We start from the raw sequence: 16,110 nt of genomic DNA, 5'->3' as shown, positions 1-16,110 counted from the left end.
TTGCTTATTTTGCTAGTTCAAGTTTAAGCACTTTTTGACCTTACTTAACCTAACAAATTTTGGCAGTGAAAAACATACATTATTTTGTCAAAAATGACCAGAAACACATACCTTAATTGAAAATTTGGCATCAAAGTAGAAGAAATACAGCATAATATTGTAAAATTTATTAATCCAACTTAATTGTGGAAAATCAGTGCTCATAGATTATACAACATGTAAAAAATGGATTAATAATGAAACAGTAAGTTTGAGACCAATGTTTTAAGCTTTCTTATACCCAAAAACTATTTGAGTATACTTTGGTCATTTTCAAGAGCTCAAAAACTTGTACTTGAAGCACTTATTATGTTTGTAAAAAATAAAAAAGGGCATCAAGGAGTATGTTCACTTTATTTGTAAATCAAACACATGAACAACAAAAAATTTACCAATTATTAGTATAGCTGCACAATTTTCCCCTGGGTATGTAGGCTTACTGGAAGGTCACTTATACCTGATCATGTCCCTAATGTTTTTACTTGGTTGAAAAAAAATCCAAAGAAAGTTCCTATTGAAAAGGAAAGAGATCAAAAGTGAGATTGAATTTGTCATAGCTTGGAGGTTTGTCCCTTCAGTCTGTTTAAAGAAAACAGATTCATAATTGAAGCTTTGTTCATTTCAATCTTAGGGATAATCTACATTTGTTACACTTAATTAAATGGTTGTAAAGGGATACTTTTATTTATTTGTCTTGTTTGTTTTCTACATAATTTTTTAATCTTTAAATTGATATACATTTCTTACAAATTAATTAGTCATATCATAGTTCCACTTGCAAGTTTTGACCTACTTTGTAACCCTGGTCTCAAAATTGCATATAAATTTATTGGAGCTAGGAAACATAGAACTCCTCTCTGTTTAAAAGAAAATGGATGGACATAGGTAGGTTTTAATACACTAAAGTCCTAGGGCCATGGAAATTAAAAAAAACAAACAATGAAGATTAACTTTAAAATTCTGGACATGACATAAATATGACATTCACAAAGAAAAACCATTCACAAAATTTTACTTTTGTGCTCAGTTGCCAACCTGAGCAATTGCCCTAAATTTTTAAACCTTGCAAAACATTCACCAGCCAATTCTTATGACCTACACTGTTGTCTGTACATCAAAAATTCATGGAAAAGGAAGGACCACCTTACTGACATTTCTTCCTTTGTACTTATATTTAATGGGTTTAAAAGAAAGCTCCTATGGCTAAGTCAGAAGCCTAGTAAAGGACCAGGTAATCCTTTAGACAGGAAGTGCAATAGGAAGCTAGGGGCCAGTCATCCTATGCTTTTGCATGTCCTTCCTGCTTACTGACCCCAGATTTCTCTAGGTAACCTGTTAAGTTTGGGCCAATTCTGGCTGAACTTACAGAGTTACATCACTGACCTTTGTCCCAAACCAAATAAACTGCTAATGCCAGAAATTAAACCTGTGCCCTTTGGATAAAGGATTCTCAACCTAGAGTGCCAGCCACTTAGGAAGGAATACAAATGTCACCAGAGAACAAAAATTATTTGGAAAAAAGAAAATATTGAAAAAAAAAAAAACTCAAGTCATAGTTGCTCATTGCTGTCCCACAAACAATATGTATTTCATTAAGACAAATAAATTTTTAAACAGGTATCAACAAAACTCCATCAGGGATTGTATTTACTTAAGGTACAATCAGCAATATTAATGCTTAGTTTTGTGATATTCTGGTTTTGAAATAATAAAAAAAGAGAAATTATATGTTCTACTTGTTTTCCACAACCCCATTTGAGAAAAATCATTTGTAACAACAATATACCCATGGTTGGCTCAGAATCTCTCTAAAATTCTTTAAACAGAAGGAATTTAAAAAAAAATTATACTCATCAGCAAGAAAAATATTAACATAACTCTCTAAACTTGGCACTTTTTAAGACAATTTTTAGCAAAGCAAATGCAAAACTTTAATGGTGTCCTATGTCATCTAAAAAAAAAAAAACATTAAAATGTGTCAAATGAATTTTGATGTAAGATGCCTCTAATACTTTCAGTTGAATCTGTGAAATGAAGGGCCAGGTATTCCTTTACATTTTATACAATATATAAAAGAAAAACAGTTCAAATTTTTTCACAAAAGAAGAAGCTTGATGTAAAAAAATAAATATATTTTTAACAGAAAGCAACTGACATCAATGAAATCAAATAAAACAAAAATTCATGGAGAATAAATAATATAAGCCATATATTTAACCTATAATGAGGTGGCATAAAAGATTATTTTTAGAATTAGAAAAAAACAGTGTTATGGCTTAAAGTTCTGCTCAATCAACAGGAGTTGTCTAAGGCCAGAATAATTAAGAACTAAGGCCAGAGAAAAAGAAACTGATAACCAAAAAAATAAGGCACCCAAAAATTTCAGGACCCTTTAGAGGGAAAAGAAGTAGAAGTAGGTACTTCAAAATACCTTCCTGGGAAATACTTTAGCCTGTAGACACATCCCTGAAAGTTTCATTTTCCTAGCCTAACCTCTTTCAATGATAGCCAAAAGTAGCTAAAGTAAAATTTTACCCCTACTGTATCTTAAAAATCCAGTTTAAATAGCAGTCTCAACAAATATAGACTATATAAAAGGCTAAAGGTATTGGCCTAATCATTCTAAATTTTTTCCAACTAATAATTATAGGATGGTTTAGAAACTAGGCCTGTTTGATATAATAACATTTGACTAACTCACCAATGTGATAGCTGCCTCCCTAAGAATCAACCTTTTTAATAACAAAAAAACTTTTCTTCTGACTCCTTATGAAGCTTAGCCTATGCAAGACAGGCCTAGAACACCAAAAACCCTTTAGATACTAAGGAATATGCATAATATTACTTAGAGGTCACTGAAAAGCTAAGATTATTTCTATTATTTACAGTTTCCTTGTCTTTTCTCTAGACTTAACGATTTCATATGTTTATCCATTTAAAAAAATATATAGCATTGACGTCACAATCCTCAAATAATCTTTTTATTTGGGTGTTATAAAGTGCCAGCCCACGGACAAGTAATCTTGAGCGTTTGTGGGGATAATCCGACTAACCTCTGACGTCATATGTGTCTAAAGAAACGCTTGGATTAATCAGATTAATAATCGGACAAGTAAAGAAACGCACCCCTCGCCTCCGTCCTTGCAGAAAGAGAAGGACGAAAACGGACCAACGCGGTAAAATTGAAAAATAAAATTTTGCCCAGGATTATTTTCAGATTGGTATTTTCCTATACATGTGTCTTCGACAAAATGCGATGATTTTCCTATACTTCACTTCATTATTTTCAGATTTATTGGTAGTAAAAACTTTAATCTGGGTAAGAGCATTTAGAATAATTGGATTAGAAGTTATTAATGAATTCCCACCCTTTAATGGGGGTTCCCCCTGGGGGAAGTAGCACATTGGGTACTAGCCAGGCACAACAGACAAACCATAACCGAAACAGGGTCAACACCAGCACAAATAGGATTCTCATCTCCACAAACATCATTCTCACCTCCACACATAGCATACTCACACCCAGGCATTTCCAGTATACTCTGGAAAGCCCCATCACCCACCTAACAATTTTCACTTACAATACCCTCAGTCAACATATCAGGAAACACAAGGGCCCCACACAGTTTACTATGCACCCTGCCATATATAAGCCATCAAGGTCATTTATATCATGCCCCCCAAACGCAGAATTTACAATTTGTACCTTCAGTGAGTGTCCATAATAGATTTTCAAGGTTATCAGTTGATTATCCTCCCCTCCCCCAAGAAGAAGAGGAGGACATCACAAATGTTGTAAATCCCATGGAGGCTGAAGGGATTAGTGAAGTACTAAAAAGAAATGGTAAGAGAAGTGGATCACCTCTAGAGCAAGAAACCTCTAAAACTGTTAAACCTCCTATAGTGGAAAGATTTTTACAGAAATCCAATACAAGGAATAATAGAATAGAGTCAACTACTGATTTTTTAAGCAGTGAATCAGTGGCTAATCTCACTGTGGTTTTCACCTCACAGGTAAAACTTCCATCAGACAGAGCAATCACTCTAGAGCTAAAGAAAATTCTTCAAACTGAAAAGTTTGACTTTTACTCAAACTATGATAGGAATAGGCTAAATGTATATGTCCAATCACAAACTTCATTGGATACTTTAATGAAAATAAAGAAGTTTGACAATGTTGAAGTAGCACCTGAAGAGAAAAGACAGGTCAGCTATGGTGTAATCAAGCAAATAGCACTAGATTACACAAAGGAAGAACTGATAACTGACCTCAGGGCAGAAACTAATATTGAGATTAAGGAACTAAAGAGGTTGAAAAGATACAATCAAGAGACCAAAAAATTAGAGGATAGCCTGAGTATTTGTGTTGCATTTGAGAGCAACTCTTTTCCCCAGTGTATTTGGCTTTATGGAAGAAGAAGGAATATTGAGAGGTACAACCAACCAATAATACAGTGCTTTAAGTGTCAAAAGTATGGCCATACTCAAGAAAAATGTAGGTCACCACATGCGGTATGCTTGAGATGTGCAAATAAACATGCTTCTAAAGAATGTCCCTTAAAATTAGAAACAAAAGAGTCTGGAAAATACAAAAAGTATGTCTGTGCTAACTGTGGGAAAAACCATTCAACAACATCTGGTAGCTGCCCAGCCCGCCAACAAAACCGTGATATCATAAAAATTTCAGTTGCCCAAAATTTACCAATGAACAGAGCAGCCAAGGCATACCAAAGTTACGCAGATGCACTGAGTAAGAAGACTGTGAAAGAGCAAGCCCTCCTCAAACCTAAAAAGACCCTTCAACAGCTAGTGTTATTTGTATCCAAAGTGCCAGAAGTGATAGAAATCAAGGAATTGGAAATGAAAGATAGGATTGTGAAGTTATGTCATCTTATGCACTCACTATTCAAAGTTGATATCAATGTTGAAGAAGTTTGGAATCTAGCAAATAAATCAGAATGAAAGTGCTGTCTTTTAACATCCAATCTATTCTGAAAGGGAAAAAGGATTTACTAGATTGCTATTTAGAAAAAGAAAAAATTGATGTTGGGTGCTTTCAAGAAACATGGCTACAGCCCCAGCATTCATGTAGACTTAGAAATAATGAAGTAATAAGAAAAGATAGAGCAGGACAGTCAAGAGGAGGAATATTGAATTGTATTAAAAAGCCTTTAATGTTTCAAAAACTAGATATTGAAGAAACTGCAAGTTCTAAAATTGAGATGGTAGCTTGCCGAGTATTACTGGGGAAGAAGGATACAGTAGTTATTGTTAATGTATATAACCCTGATGGAAATGAACCACAAACAGAGGACATATTTAATAAAGTGAAAAAAGAGATTAAAGATAAAGAGCCTTTTATAATTACTGGTGACTTTAATGCCCATTCAGATGCCTGGTGTTTATGTGGATCTCATAATTGTAGTGGTATAGGTATCCTAAATGCTCTGGATAAAAATGATGATATTGGCCTAGTGACCCCACTTGGACTCCAAACAAGAAGAAATCCAATTACAGGAGTATACTCTACCATCGATTTGGCATTCTCAGCAGTAGCAATAATCAATCAACTAAATATTACCTTAACTTCTGAACCAACTTTAACCAGTGATCATGAGCCAGTGATAATTGAATATAAAGAATCTGTACCTAGAAATCAAACCCCACCAACACACCCTACCTTTAAATTGAAGAAAGTTAACTGGAATTACTTCCAGGAAGAACTTACAAATATAAGTCTTGAAGAAGAACTGGCAGCAGTAACAACTACAGAGAAGAAAATTGAGAGATTACAGGATCTACTGCTGGAAGTGGCTAAGAAGACTATCCCTTTCAAGACACTGGGCAACAAGACCAGAAATGAACCAGTATGGTGGAATGAAGTGTGCAGCCGAAGTAAAAAGAAACTCAACCAAGCTTCTAACAAATACAACAAGATTCTGACAATCGAAAATTATAGAAATAAAATATTGGCTCAGGCAGAATTTAGAAAAACAATAAAAGAAGCTAAAGAAGAATCTTGGAAGCAATTTGTTGAGAATCTCAGCTTCAGAGATCTGTTTGGAAAAGTGTACAGCTTCATTAGAAAGATGAATAGGAGAGAATTTTACAATCATTCACAGGGGCCAACAACCTCCCAAGGACAAGTGATTGCTGATAGCAAAACAAAAGCTGAAGCAGGAGCAAGTCATCTCCGCCAGACAATAGGTAAGAAAGATCCATTCGAAGGAACCAGTCTATCCTCAACAACTTTCATTAAAGCAAGAAAACTTTCGATAGAATAATCAAAATAAAATTACAATAAACCCTTCTCAAAAGCAGAATTTGAATTTGTCATAAAGAAACTACCAGAAACTTCTCCCGGCTGTGACAACATACACCCAGTTTTCTTTAAAAGGTTGACTGATAAATGGAAGGCTATTTTACTACAACTTATCAACAAGTTGTGGCAGGAGGGCAATTTCCCTACAATTTGGAAGAATGGCACAGCTATCATGATCCCAAAACCAAATAAACCAAACAAAGTAGAAAACCATTGTTTTATAACTCTCCTTCCAGTTGGAGGTAAGATATATGAAAGACTAGTAAAGGAAAGGCTGAGATTTGCCACAGAGGAAGCTAACCTGCTGCAGGATATACAGACAGGTTTTCACAGGGAAAGAAATACAGTGGATAACCTGATCAGAATGCAGAGAGACATCATTCATGCACTCAATAATGGTAAAGTGATGATTGCTGTGTTCTTGGATGTTAAAGGAGCTTTTGATAATCTGGTTCACAGACAGATACTAGAAGGTCTGTCTAAAGCAAAATTAATGGAAATCTGATGAAATTTACACTGAGTTACCTGTCAGATAGGAAAATTGTTGTGACTGTAGGACAAGAAAGATCAGAAGAAATGGGGGTGGAAAGAGGTGTTCCACAAGGTAGTGTTCTTGGGCCAGACTATTATAATGTTGGAGAATTTGATATCCCCCTAGAAGACAATAACTGCAAAGGAGGAATCTTTGCAGATGATAATAATATTTGGACAGTCCAAAACACAGTAGAAGAAGCAGAAAAAGCAGTCCAAGAAACATTGGCTCAAATAGAGTTATGGTCCCTAGGAATAGATCTTGATTTTGAACCATCCAAAGCTAAAGTTATGTTGTTCACACCCAAGAGGAATATTAGGCCTCCCCAACTTACTCTATTTGGAGAAGAACTGCTAGTAACCAATTGTCATAAAGTCCTTGGAATATACATTGATGATAAACTTCAATTCAGCCAACATATCAAATATCTAAAAGAATCCTGTGCAAAGCAACTGAACTTGATGAAGATGCTTTTGTGTGGGAAGCATGGTGTCAACATAGTTACAGCAAGACAATTCTATATCAAATACATTAGACCTAAAATTGACTATGGGAGTTTGATATACAGCATTGCCCCAGAATCCACTCTCAGAAAACTTGATTCAATACAGAATACTGCTCTAAGATTAGCATTTGGAGCTCACCAGAGTACCTCAATTCCTTTTCTCCTGAATGAGTCTGGTGTGGAGAAACTCAACACAAGAAGGGAAAAAATGCTTATAATGTACATGAACCATCTATGGAAAACAGATCTCAATCACCCAGTTAAGAAACTGATAATTAAACCTGGACTGACCCACACTAGAAATCACCTTAGGAAAAGGAAGCGTCTGAATCCTTTTGAAAAATTTGAAGAACTACTTACTCAGGAAGGTATAGAAGTACCTATTACCCAAATGCTATGTTATGAAAAACCACCGAAAATTCCCCCTTGGGATTGGGTTGAGATTGAGTGCAAGATTGACTACATGGAAAAAACAGGAAACAACCCCCTATTAATGAAACAAAAATTCCTCTCAGTATTGAATTGCAAGTATGAAGAATATGTGAAAATATATACAGATGGTTCAAAAACAAATGGATTAGGAGTGGGCTGCTCAATAGTGGTTCCCAAATTCAATACAGAGATAACAAAGCCACTTAGCAAAGAATCAACTGTCTTTGAGGCAGAAATAAAAGCAATTGAAAGTGCACTAGAGTGGGTAATTGAAAAAATCAGTGAAAGTGATCAAAACCAAAATAAGTTCCTCATATGCAGCAACTCAAAATCAGCCCTCCAATCCCTTAAGAATTTTCCAAATAAACCAAAGGATGAGGTCCATAAGTGTTATAGCTCTATTCTGAAGATTTGCAAGAAAGGAGTAACAATACAATTTTTGTGGTGTCCAGCCCATGTGGGGGTGGTGGGTAATGAAAGAGCAGATAAATATGCCAAAAAGGCAGCACAAAAGTTGCTTCATACACCTCCTACAGAACCATATAAACAGGTTAGAGAGATGGTTAAAAGTATTTACCAAAAACATTTTGAGGAAATGAGGGATGATAGTAGTAATATAGCTCTTACCCAGAAAAAGAAACCTGATTTTGATTTGAAAAATTACAGTAGATTGAAAAGAAAATATGGTTGCTTAATGTTCCGTTTTCAGTCAACCCATGTAGGCATTAAGCATAGGCTGTTTATCATAGGCAAAGTTGATAGTCCTCAGTGTGATAATTGTAGCGAGATAGAGAGTATTTTCCATTATGTTGTTGATTGTAAAGAATATGAAAATTTAAGAAAAGAAATGAGAATGTTGTGTAAAGAGGAAAATCTAGGAGAGCTTTCAGTGGGGCTTGCATTAGGAATTGTGATTGATGACGAATCTTTGAAGTATAGGATGATAGACTTGTTTATTAAGTTTATTTGTGAAAGTGGTAGAGAAAAGGATTTTATCTGATTCTGATACTATTGTAAATGCTATATTGACAGTGATGTAATAGGGATTGATTTGTATGTGGACTCTATTTGACTGAATGTTTTAATATTGATCTAGGCACTTGATGAGTGTTTAAAAAAAAAAAAAAAAAAAAAAAAAAGCCTGCTATAGAGGAAGATTATTTTTTCTTTTTAGTTTGAAGCTGAGATGAAATAATAATTGCTGTATTGAAAGTAGCTGTAGCTAATGTTGAAGTGCCAAAAGAAAGGAAATTGGTCATATTGAAAGAAGTCTCAACTGGCATTGCTGTCAAGAGGAGACTCAAATCTCTCAGATCAGATTAGAAGAGAAGAGGAACCATCCATTTCTATTCAAAGGACCAAAACATAAGTTCCCCTGTGTTAGTTAGCATAGATTGTCTCTACCTTTAATCAAATTGGGAAAAAATATTTAATAGTAGCCTAGTTGGAGAAAGGTAGCTTTTTGTTAACTTGGAAAGCTGTTGTGCAGTCTACATAAATGAGACCCCTTGTCCCCATCATAGGCTTGCTCTGGCTTCCCAGAAACTGAACAAAGTTGTGGTATGTGAGTAAAGCTTTCAAAAAAGGCTCTTCATGCCAAATAACAGACCATGGAAAAGTTGCTTACAAGTAGTATCTTGTCATAACTTACAAGTAAGTCTAGGCTAAAAAAGGCCTCAATTATAAGGAGTCAAAGATTATTTGAAAATTCAAATAATTACCTTACCTTAAATCACATTTGCCAGCAAGATAAGGCAGTAGATCCTCCTGTAGGTACTTGCTGGTGGTGAGTGATTAGCCTATGAAAGGGAACAGGGCTTTCCCCCTTCTAATTGATCATTATATACACATATTATATTTTTGGTAAGTTTTGAGTATTCCTATATCTAAACTATGAATTACTTCATGAATGAAGTAATTCATAGTTTAGATTTAGAAATACTCAAAACTTACCAAAAATATAACACTATATCACTAAAATATACCACTATAAAATATACCACTTGACATCTATTTTTCTTTTCCTTCTGAATCTAATAGGCTGGCCATAATAATTGTAATTCAATTTTAAGCTCTTTGAGAACCCCTAAAGATAATAACTTTCCTTGTAGCCTATTCTTGGCTTTAGAAAAGGGATACAAACGACAATTCTTACTTCATAACACATTTTAACTACAGATCCACTAGACCTATACTTAACTTCCCCTACTATGCAAATATATAGCCCAAGTTATATATTTCCCATGTGTTTTCTTACAGGAAGCCTACACAAGTGCAAATAAGAGAGACACTAACAGCTTAAAGTAAATACAACAAATGTTAAAGGATGTATAAATTGTTTATTAAATTAAAGCTTGATGAATCAATGCCTACGGATTAAATTAGTTTAGCAAAATGAAATTATAATCAAATAGTAATTTTTATCAACATTTTAATTCTTTCCTATAGCCAAAAAAAAAGAGAACAAGGCATCATCTTTAATGCTCAGTAATTAGCTTAAAAATGAATTTCAAAGTAAAACAACTATTATATTTGAAAAAAAGCATAAAAAAGGCATCAAGCAGATGCCATGCATAATTCATAGCTCAGTAATAACAATATCTCCAAGTTTTCATATTTTCAATAGTAGAAATCTTTAATTCCTCAACCTTGTTTACTGTTTGCTATTTGGTATAAATTAATAAGGAGAAAAGAGTTATATTATTGAAAATACAATGAGTTGCCAATATGCTTTATAATTTGGGCTTCCCATCTTTGTCAATTGGGGAGAGTAGAGGCAAAGTAAAATAAAGCAACCTTTAGCAGGGATATAATAATTATTACAAAATGACTTAAAGTGTATTTCAGAATTTTGTAGGCTTCCTTAAGAACTAGGCTAACCTAGTCAAGATTTGATAATGCTTAAGACCAGAGCACTATTTGAAGTAAACCCAAAATTTAGTAAACCCAGTTGAACCCAGTAAACCCATTGAAGTAAACCCAGTTAATGTATCTTCTTTGCTCTTTCCAAATATAACAGCTGCTTCTTTAGTAAATTCCATTCTGAGCCCATAAATGGACCCTTAACTTCTCACTTTGTTCCTTATTAGACCTATTTGCCAGTAGAAAATACTTACTCAAAGCTCCAAAAACCACTTTAATAAATCATAGATACTTACTTGTCTCAATCCTAAAAATGTATTGCCCCCCCTCCAAAAAATAAATGAATAAATAAACATTCCTTCATATATATTTACACTATATTTTACAATAGTACAACTTTTTTCCTGCTGATTGATTACCATTCAGTATAAGATAATAATGACTAAGAGATTTTCACTTTGTAAAATATAGTTGGTTGTTTATTTACCAGCTGATGGAGTTTAAAGTGAAGGAATGCACTTGTAGGAATAAGATAAGTAGATATACATGATTGTAATAAAATAGCTGTTGAATCTTTATATCAGGATTTTAAAGTTAGATAAAAGTATCCAAATTATAGATAGACTCTATTATAGATATATTCCATCTAATAATTGTTTTAAAGCAAAATAATTATGTTTAAATAGGATAGGATTTAAGATCAACTTTTGTTTGAGCTCAAATGTAAAAAAAAAACTTCCTAGATTGTAGTTGACCAATCCCAATTATCCACATTATATCCAAGATGAGGAACCAACTGTCCATGATTATGGAAAATACATTTTATTCAAACCATTTATCTAAGTTAAGGCACTGTCCAAGTATTGGGGGTATTACCCTAACCATTTTCTACTGACAAATGATAAGGAACAAGGCATTGCCTTTAAGGTCTCAAAAGGAAATTCGCAGAGGAAGCAATTAGTATATTTGGAAAGGAAATAAAAAGATACATGGAGAGGTGTGCTTACCTTCTACTCAGCAAAGTAATTTAAACACCTATAAATTTACCCTATACATGCAATGTTTCATTCTACTGACCTCCTCCCCCCTTCTCTAGCTTTCTTTCATCAGCAACACCATATGGTGGAAGACCAAGGGGTAGTGACCTCCTTGAAGAACAATATTGAAAATGCACTATTAAAGGAACTTGTCTAATGGAGCAAAACTAATGTTTTTTTAAGTTTTACCCACCGTGTGTCAATTCTTAGCTCTTGCCCTATCAAGAAAATTTGAGATGACCTTACCTTCACAATACAAGATATAGGAACCCCATCTCCAGGAAAAATCCATTGGAGGTCTGTGCTATATATTTTCATTGTGTTTAACAGTAGCAAATGCTAACATTTTACAACTGTAAATACTAATCAAGCAGCAAAGAAAAGAGTATGCTATTGTAAAATATAATGGCAATATAAAAAGAGACATATATATTTATCCACTAAGGGGGGAGGCAAATAAAGTACAGTAATGTACCATTAGGAACGAGATGAATAAGTATTTGTGATTATTTACAGAAGTTTTCAGACATTCTTAGGGAGTTCCTTCAAATGGTATATTGATCTTAAGTATTCTCTTAAATTATATAAGACAACTCTTGGTAAAATTCTAGATGGAGGGCTTTCCAAAATGTTAGAAAGTAGCTTACTAATGCTACTACTAATAAATCAGTGCAGCATCAAGCCATGTAAGGCCAACACAGCTATGCATGCTACACCTCCCTTCCAATACATTCAAAGCTTCCCTCTTTACAACCTCCCAAGAAGTTTTAGTTTCCCTTAAATCTTTCCTTGTGACCTCTTCCCACTCCATTTTGGGAAGACCTGCTTTTGGTTTGGCCCTTAATGGTTGGCTGAGAAGAACAATCCTTGGCAATAAATCATGCTTTTTTCTGCAGAGTATGTCTTAGCCATCTTAACCTTTCTCTGATTATAGTGGTTAAATTAGGCAAAAAGAAACTTTCAGAAATAAATTTAAGGTCTTAATTATTCTCTAAGAAGGTATTTTGAACTATCTGTCTCTTCCCCTTCTTTCTCTAATGAGTAATATTCTTTATTGACAACATCTTTATTATCCTTCAAAATATTGACAGTTTTATTGAAGAAAGCTCTTTCACTTGTGTAGAAATTGGTGATTCTTGCATCCACACAGTATTGTTTAATTGCTAAAAATTTCATCAAAGGAGAGAACATTGGAACCCCTAGCTATGAACTTCATATAGAAAAGAATGTTCTCCTTTTAAACAGTAATAAAGTGTGAATATTTCTTTTGAATCAATAAGAAAAGTATAATGTAGCACGTGGGAATAATGAGCCTTTGCTCTGTATCTCATAATAACCCTGTATCTCATAATGAGAATATCTCATCATTCAATCTCCGAGAAGTAACCACCTGTAGAAGATATGCTGCTTTAATAGTTAAAAAGTCTGCTGATATATTCCAGTTGATTCCCTTATGATTAGTAACATGCTGAAGACAAAATTTATTGCAGTCTACTTGTGCTTGCAAATTATGGACAAGTACCCTTGATATTTGTATCATAATTGGAGAAATGAATTACGCTCAAAAGGGAAATGTTTGAGTGACTGGAAGTCAGTCAATACAAGCATATATGCAGATTTTAGATGATAATTAGCCAGTATTTATAATGCCATCTTAATTGTTTGGAATACAAGTAGGCAGTATTACTCCATGTCCTTTAACAGAATTATCACTGTAAACTTTAAGGAGATCTAAGAAAGCATTATTCTTTACACTAATCAATGTTTGTACACCTTACCATTTTTTTCTATAGTTTTTTTTTTTTTTCCTTCTACTGCAAAAGCTATATACCTGTAGGTAGCACAAGAAAAGACAATTCTTCTTACTTTGAAACTCTGTATATTGTGAAATATTTTTTACTCTTAATTACAAAGGTGGGGGAGGGGCTCTCGACCCTTACCTTCCTTCCCAAAATTATGAAGGTTTGACCATACTCCCTGTGATTTTTTTTTGTTTTCCCATATAATTGTTGCATTTGGAATAAAATTTATGATTTAGGATTATGAAATAATATGATTTAATAGATTTATTATTTGATATATACTGTACATTTGCTGTCTCTGTGGCTGAATGGCCCTAAAAAACTAAGAGGAGTCAATATTATTTGATTGCTGGATATTAAAAAATTCAGGATATTAAAAAACAATCTAAATAAGACTATATGAACAGAGAAAAAAAAAATATTTTGGTGTTCTAAAGCCTCCCCCCCCCTTCCTGAAATATTTACTGCATGCATGCCTGGATGGAAGGTTGGATAATGTTGAACCTTGAACCTTGGACAAAAATTAAGGCCTAGGATATATTATGATCCTGCTGACTCTCTATGATGAAAAAATTCCTTCCCCTCCCCCAAGGGTTATATCTGTGTGTAACTTAGTCATCCGAAAATAAAAATCTTTTCCTTGAAATGAGTTCTTTGCTCAGGAATGGTTTTTGAATGTCTGACCTATGTACTTGTATAGTATGGATTCTTTGGAATTGATTTTTATTACTTTTGCATGACAGTCAACACTATGTTCAGTGAAGGTTTTAGTTCAAATTTCTTAACCCTTGGATTTAAAAATGAATATCTTTCTTTTAGGATGAAATTCTCCATTCCTTTTTTCTTTCACTTGATTTATGTTGTCGTCTGCTTCTATGACTTGAAAGAGTTTTACCCATTTGATGACACAAGATTATACAAGCTGACATGGGAGAAGCCTGATATTGAACTATTGGCTGAGGTGGTTGAAAAGACTCAGGATGGTGGAGGAACTGTGTCTTATGCAAACCCCTATGAAGGATTAGAATCACTAAAAATGAAAACAGCAAATGGAGAGGAACATTTGTGTTACCTGCCTAATAAAACGGAAGAGAAAAAGGTGAATTTATTTGCTAACACCTTGTCCTTTTTTTAAAGTTATTATTTGTTTTTGCTTAATATCCTAATCAGTTTGACTTTTATCTATATAGGTGAAAACGACTTCTTTTAATTGTTTTTCAGCCTACTTCCAGTTAACCCTTAGAAAATCAATTAGTTAGTTTTCAGTCTAAGTTCTAAGTGTGGCTTTTAAACCTGAATTATGCTTTAAATATACAAAACTTATATTGTTGGATGTTTACTTCCAGATAATTTTCAACCAACCTTAACCCCTAAAATAATATTCAGGATGGTCAAGTTTTGTGGTTGGTATAAGAGCTACATAGAATATTAAACAGAGCAATAATTTCTTTTCCCACTAAACCTTCTCATTACCCAATTTACTTTTCAACTAATTTGTAATTCATAATTGGAGTTTTTTCCCTCTTTTTTTTTGAAAAGAGCCAAGTCCTCATCTCAACATAGCTTTGCCATTCACTATTATTAGATATTCCAAGGGGATGGGAGGAAAGAATTCTCCAAACAAAAATTCAAAAACCCCTTCTCCCCTCTTGCTTTGAAAAATAAACTGTATTTAAGTAGAAACAGGTCCTTTTGGATCTTACCAAAATGTATAGACTTAGGTTCCTCTTCACCTGGAATTGCATAATGTTCCAACAGTTGATCTCTAAGATGATCTGGCCTTTGACTAAGAGCAAAGCTCCCGTGTCAGAGACGTCATTAACTGTGGCTCTTCCCATGGATTGTGAAGGTCTTTAGATCTCACTGACTTCTGTAGACAAGAGAATATTCACAGACCTCCCACTGGGTTCATAATTATGAAAAAAGTTCATATTTTTAACTTAGTTTCATAAAAGGTTCATAAAATTCTTATTTTTCTTGTCATCAGCTGGAAAGTGCGATTGCTGTCATTTTCCTTATAAAAGATAAGCAAAGTAAATGTTTAAGAGTTTATTAAAACTTTCTCGGAGCTCTCCCATTCAAGCGGGGATTTTTTTCCATCCAAGTAGCATGCGGTGAGCCGTGGAAGAATGCCTGTCAAAAATACAAAGTTGATTCTCTTAACTTTAGGAGTTTTACCAGAACTACTTACCTGGCCGCTTGTCCCTATATAGAAGAGGAACCACTAAGTCAAAGCGCCCTTCTGTATTTCTGATGCTTGTGGCTGGAGGATTCAAATCCTGAGAGAAGAAAAATATACTCTGTGAAAATCATCGGATTTATGCCTTTTTTGTAGTTACTGAAGCTGCCAGTGAGGAATGGTACTTGCTCCAGCTGGAACCGAGTTTGCCTAAGAACATGACTTCATTGAGGATTGATGTTTTGTGGTGCTCGATTTTTAGTCAGAAAACCATCAAGGACAGACCATCCCCTTGTTTCAAAGATAGTAAGAGTAGCTCTCTGCATGTTACATGGGAACGCTGATGCTGAAGGTTATTTTTCCCGGTCAGGACAGATAGTGACTGAGGAAAAAACATTAA

At 34.1% G+C, this 16,110-nt stretch overlaps 1 protein-coding gene and 1 pseudogene across 1 annotated transcript in view; one reads left to right on the top strand and one right to left on the bottom strand.

Annotated features, from left to right (window-relative positions):
- The window catches only part of LOC136029082 (endoplasmic reticulum lectin 1-like), a gene marked incomplete in the record, with an annotated part of 524,377 nt that overhangs the window by 136,710 nt on the left and 371,557 nt on the right, over positions 1-16,110 (bottom strand).
- LOC136029083 (endoplasmic reticulum lectin 1-like) overlaps positions 3,174-16,110 on the top strand; it is a 39,255-nt pseudogene continuing 26,318 nt past the window's right edge.

This window comes from Artemia franciscana, chromosome 7 (assembly GCF_032884065.1).
Source record: "Artemia franciscana chromosome 7, ASM3288406v1, whole genome shotgun sequence".
Classification (NCBI taxonomy): Eukaryota; Metazoa; Arthropoda; class Branchiopoda; order Anostraca; family Artemiidae; genus Artemia; species Artemia franciscana.
This window is presented reverse-complemented; position numbering and strand designations above follow the sequence as displayed.